The sequence below is a fragment of the Cupressus sempervirens genome, chromosome 9, assembly GCF_028749045.1.
Source record: "Cupressus sempervirens isolate cs-2001-9-10 chromosome 9, ASM2874904v1, whole genome shotgun sequence".
Lineage (NCBI taxonomy): Eukaryota > Viridiplantae > Streptophyta > Pinopsida > Cupressales > Cupressaceae > Cupressus > Cupressus sempervirens.
This window is the reverse complement of record NC_143126.1, coordinates 408,381,503-408,388,046: the sequence shown is the minus strand read 5'-3', so window position 1 is coordinate 408,388,046 and position 6,544 is coordinate 408,381,503.

Sequence of the window (6,544 nt, the reverse complement as noted above, 5' to 3'; positions counted from 1 at the left end):
TAACAACTATCACATACATAGAAAAGAATAATCAGAAACTCCAATGTCCATAATATACATTTGTTCCGAATGCTCCTTGGCAAATTAATTCGGAATGCTCATTCATCCACTGTACATGTCACAGGGTATGAAAGGCTTAAAAGAATATACATATGTAAAGATCAAGATACAACATCCTCAAATCCATGATACAAAGTACAGTAAAAATATATGAAACTATTCACCATACATGATACATCCATACATCCATAATGATAAAACATCTATCATAAAATCTAACCATCCATCATAATAATCCAAGAACACAGTGAAGGTAAATGCCAATCACGAAAACTCCAGCCACGGTGACCACGGAACGGATCTCAATGGTAAGAGTAAAAGCACTACCACCCGACCGCGTGGAACCTAAATGGTCCACTCCCACCGCGCTGAGGAGATAGTCTCAAGTCCCAAAATAGGATAACAAAACCTATAATCATAATTACTCTCTAAGTCCAGGAAATCCTATAAGTATGCTAACTCAAGGGTTCCTAAAAAGATCGACATCTATATCCCAGAGGTACCACAAGACACGTAGGAAACCTAATATGCAAGCAGGAAAGTGTCATCGCAAAAGTCATGTAGAAGTTACCCGAGCAATCCCTTAGGAATCTCGGGTCCCTACTGATCCTATGGCCACTAGTATCCTCTCGTACTGACTAGGCATACTATGGAATGCAAGGTCGTAACCAAGCGTTCTCTCTACCCCATCCTAGTTTGTACTAGCACTCAAGGCATGGGAGAGAACATACAATTATCTTATTAGGTTCATTTTCCCTTATTTAGTGTAAATGTTTTCACTTATTAAAACAACTTACAATGGGTTACTCCAGGCAGCCTCTTAGGGCCCCGATCCCCATTGCAAGCCACTTCCCGACTCTACACATAGATAACCTACCCTAGGCTCATGAAAATACAAATCAAGAATCATAATAAAACCACCTCAGTCCTATATGAGCAACTGAAAATACATCATAAAAGATAAGCTACAAAATTACATCATTTCTTCATGAGCAACAGATAATATCAAATACTAATCATATGATCACGATAGTTCTCTATCAGCAACTGAAGGCATCAATGATAAATCACAAAATCCAATGGTTCTCCAATGAGCAACCAGAAAGTATCCCAATAGTAAATTACCATACTGATCGAAGACTCCAAAATGGTCAAGTCAAAACATGACATCATCAAGATCATAACACACACTTCAGTCCTCTCAAGCGACCGAAAATCAATCCAAGTATAACTGATCGAGACTCAAAAATGGTTATCAAATATAACTGATTGAGACTCGAAAATGGTTAAGTCAGGTATCTCAATTACATACACCTCAGCTTCACACAAGGAACTGGAAAGAAAAAGCAAACAGTAAAAACATCCATAATAGAGCATAGCATCACATTACCAAGGTCGGGTATAAAGATCGAGAACAAATCACCATACCATCACAATCGCACAACCCTCGAGCCTCTGGTAACAACCTAAGACCGGTCAACATCTAATCAACCCCAAACTCCAAGCATAGACATCACACAGAAAAAAGAATAATCTCATAGGTTACGTTTGATTTGGAAAACTTACAGTTGAGTTAAACATAAGGTTACAGTTCTCGTTTTAGTATATGTTTTAAGTAACTAAGTTTCATAATTGCCCCTCTACGAATTAACCCAAACTTGTTCTCATTATAACATGACTTAAGAGTAACTATAATCATTTATTAAAATAATAATTAATTGACTATTAAATAAAAATAATCCCATATCCTCTTAATAATAACTTAGTTTAAAAATTTGAGTATGATTTAAGTTAATTAAACCACTATTAATAATTGTTCATTTAAATATATCATTATTAAACAACTATTAGTTCCATATAATATCCAAAATTATTTATTAACATCTCAAAAATTAAAAGCCTTTTTAAATATTTAATATACATTAATTGGCATAAGATTAACATTAAACAATATATAATAATAAATAATTTTAATATAAACTAAATCACATACAACTTTAAAAAAAAACTTAATAATAATAATTTATATAAAACTTTACAACGATTTACAAATCGCTGAAAGCAGGTGTAATTAATAATGGCGCTGTGAATACAGTCGCCCATTATGGAGGAAGCCGTGCGATTTAAAATCGCAGGCGGCCCCCATACCTTAATAGCCGCTATTGCACGTACGTGGGGTTGGGTTAATTTCCCTGCCCCAAAACATATCAATATTTTATTTTATTTAAAAAAAATTCGCTTAAGTATAACTTTAGTTTTTTTTTTATTTAATAATTTCATTTGTATAAATATATATAATATATTTATGAAGATTTAAAATAACCAATTTTCCTTTCAGTAAATTGCCATAATTATAAATTTCTACATGTTATTTTATTATGGTTATTTTTAAATATATTTAATTTTATAATAATTGTTTTAAACAATTCTCTCCTAACCAGGATATAATGTTTTTAACTTTTATTTTATTTATTATTATTATTATTTTTTTTTTTTTTTTTTTTTTTTTTTTTTTAAAATTTTTTTTTCATTCTCAAATATACTTTGATAGAAAAAAATAATATTAACCATTCAAAATTTCAATCTACAATTTTAATTTTTTTAAATTTAAAATTCAACCCTTCCCTGTTTAAATCTAGATTTAATTACAATTCTAATTCGACTGAGGGAGAATTGCAACGATATATATATAATCTCGTAACCAGATGAAAACAACATACATGCCCGAATTTAAGTTAACAAGATTGAAAGATTCGTTGTAATGAAGTACAAACAATCAGATGCACAGTCACGAAGAAGACAAGAATATCAAATTGCATAATTCAATCAGTGATCACAACACAAGATCCTACCTCAATCTGATGCTAACACGTAACCAATCGAGAATTGTGAGAAGATTCGCTTCCACAAATTTGCATCCAGATTCGTCCCTAAAAATTTCTCTCCCCAAAATTCGTGTCCAATCTTCATGTCCCCAGAAATGAACCTTCAATGTTGTGATAAGGAGTTTTCTCCTCAAATCGGGGCACTAATTGTGCGTTCACCCGAGAAGACTCTTTGCACAACTCAGTTAACTCCAAATTAACTTTTCTTATCTTTTCTTTTAATTTGCATTCATCTTTCATGCACATTAAGTTGAATTATTAAATAACTTTATTTAATATTCCACTTGACTTCAATTCTTAATTAATTTATTACTTTAAATCTTATGTGCACTTTTAAGAAATTAAAATAACATTACTAATTTTTATAATTTAATCTTTTAATTTAATTCTTATATTTAACTCATGTTTAGATCATGCGATCTAGAATTCTTAATAAATTAATATCTTTCAACTTTTAATTCATTTTAGAACTTAATTGATAACATATTTAATTAATTTAAATAACAATAATATTTAGCATTTATTTAAAAATGAACTCCAAATATATTATTATTAAATTAAATAAATATTATCCTGTTCTAAATATATCTTAAACTTTAATTTCTAACTTTAATTCTTTTATTTAATTAATTAATTAATTAATTAAATATAAAGATATCATAATAATTCATTATTAAATTAAAACATTAATTAGTCTTTTTAATTAGACTTAATTAATAGAAAATACACCAAGGACTCATAAAGCAACATACGAAAACCCAACATAGAAGAATACATACCAAATCAAACACAAGGGTTATAATCACCAAATTACATCATTTGATGCATTCGGAGAGTATTTAACTCAGATACTTGTCCTAATTATCAATTAGGACAATTGGCTAAAGGGTTTAGGATTTGGACTTAAGAGTTTATCTCCCCTCTCTTACCATTGAGACAATGCGATAGGGTACGCTCATCCTGGAAATTCAGGGAAGTCGATACCCGGTACCTGCAACCTGCATAAAATTCACGCATGTACAGACACAATATTCTAAGCTAAACAGACAATGGCAGGAAGTGGTGCATCGTGTAGATCCCGACTAGCAGGTGACTACGACTCCCTTCCTTAACCACATCAGAAACACCATACATAAAGAAAACAAACACGCACACCATACACATGCAGTATGGGGTAAGTATCCATAAGAAAGCACGTGTGATAATAAACCATCTAACTAATCATCATCGATAACTGAAAATATTGAATAATCATCATACATGCATGAAATATAGAGTACCAAGTAATCTCATCATATAATAAACTAAGTGTAAACATCATCTGATAATCTCTAAAATAATAATACTACTCATCAAACATAAATTGGCCTAAAAGAGTTTGGCAATCATATCATAATGTAGCTCGAAAAATGTAAACTAGGGGCAGGCACTACAGATTATTTGATTGATGAAGAGGATTTGAAAGATGTTGATATATGGGGGAGATTAACACCTTCCTTATGCATTGATGGTTATAGAATAGATAACATTTATGGACAATGTGAATGAGGGAGCACTTGTAGCAGAGAGTCATTTGGTATTCATTGAATAGATATTTTTCATCTATGTTGACATCAATGCCAAAGGGGAAGATTTTTAGGCATGAATTCTAATTCTATTCCTATAGGGGAGTATCCTAGCATTGTTGGAGACATGATCTAGAGTTTGTGTGCTGCATTCATGACAAATTTTGTCATTGATGTCAACATGTTGGTTATTCTGTGAAGACTGACAAAACAAAATATATAGTTTGGCTTCATGAGATTCAAGGATTGAAGAATATATTATGAAAACTTGGTATATTGTTTTGTAGAGTGTATAGATGCTACAATTATGAATGCATACATAAATATAAAGACTTGATAGAGTTATGATGGATTTCGTGAAGCCAACATTCAGACAAAGCTTTTGGATAGTAGTTACTTATGTTTTGATTATATCTCCTAACAAAGATAATATCTAGTTATGAAGACTTGGATAGAGGTAGAAGACATGATGAAGTTGGTGTGGTCAAATGCACGCATCTAGATGAGCATCGAGTAAAGAATTATGAATACACTAAGCTGATAATTGTGTATAATCTTGTGAAAATATGTAATGTGTAAATGTAATATCTTAAGTTGGTCCTATATTATTATTATTGTAAAGAGAAATCATCAAGGATGACTCAATAACTTATTTTAGGACTTGGTATATAGGAAAGGTCATTCCTTGTGGTGATGGAAACTAATGAGATCTAATGCAAATATTGTGTAATGTGAGTATGCAAACTTGTATGTGAGATTCAGTGAACCTGATAACATATATCTTTTGATCAAAGAAGTTTTTGGTGTAGTTGAGGAATAGTAGGATGACAAAGAACTATATCTGGCAAAGAAGTTGTTGTTGGACAATGTTGATGAACAATTGTATTATTAAGTGAGGATAGTAAAAGGTCTATTTGGACAATGGGTTCAGTGATCTTCCTAATCAACTCCTAATAGGGTTGGCACAACTCCTACCAAGGTTGAAATCTCCTAATAGGGGCTTAAATTCTCCTTACAAGGACTGATATGTACTGAATTTATTTCATTAACTCCTAACAAGGTCCACCCTTTCACAAGGAACTTATATATCAATACATCATTTTGTGGGCACCATCCCCATCGAGGTTTTGCCTCTAATTAAGGGTTTCCCTAGTTAACAAATCTAGTGTTATTGTGTATGGTGATCTTTTTGTAGTTGTTGCATCTATGGTTTATATATTTGAAATTAATAAGAATTTTGAGAATTTTTTATTTGCATAATTGATTCAAAGATATTGAGAGTTTTTTAATTGCATAACTGATTCATCACCCACCCCCCCCCCCCCCCCCCCTCTTAGTTATATTGGTGGACTTTACTTTCTAACAAAACCCCTTAATACCCCTTACAACACCTTAGAACCCATTTTCATACATTAGCATATAGTTAGGGGTCCTAACTATTACAATGGGTCCTAAGACTCCTTAGCAACTCATAGGAACCCTAGAATTTATAGCAAGTGGTACTAACCAGTCATAAGGTATCTTAGGACATTAGAAAATTCTAGATCTCCCTATGACATTATAAGACATGTATGGTAAGGGGTTTTGAGGGGTCTTAAGGTGTCCTAAAATACATTAATAATTCATACAACCCCTTAAGATCTTTTACAACACATTAAGACCACTTACCATGTATTAGTGTATGAAATACAATCCTAAAGGATTACAATGGATATTTGGACACATTAATGTATTGTAGGAAGACCCCTTAGGATCCCTTACCAGTTACTAATGTATGGTAAAAATTCTTAATAGGCTATAAGGGATCTTAAGGGGTCATAGGACACATCAATGTATTTTAGGACCTCCTATGGCCCCTTAGTGGATACATAAGTGTATGATAATAGATCATAGGGTTCCTTAAAACCTATTTACACCATTTGGGAGCCATAATATGTATGGTAAGGGGTCCTCATGGGTTGGTAAGGGTCCTAGGACACATTAATGTATTCTAGAACCCCTTATGGCCCAATCAGACCCATTACCATATACTAG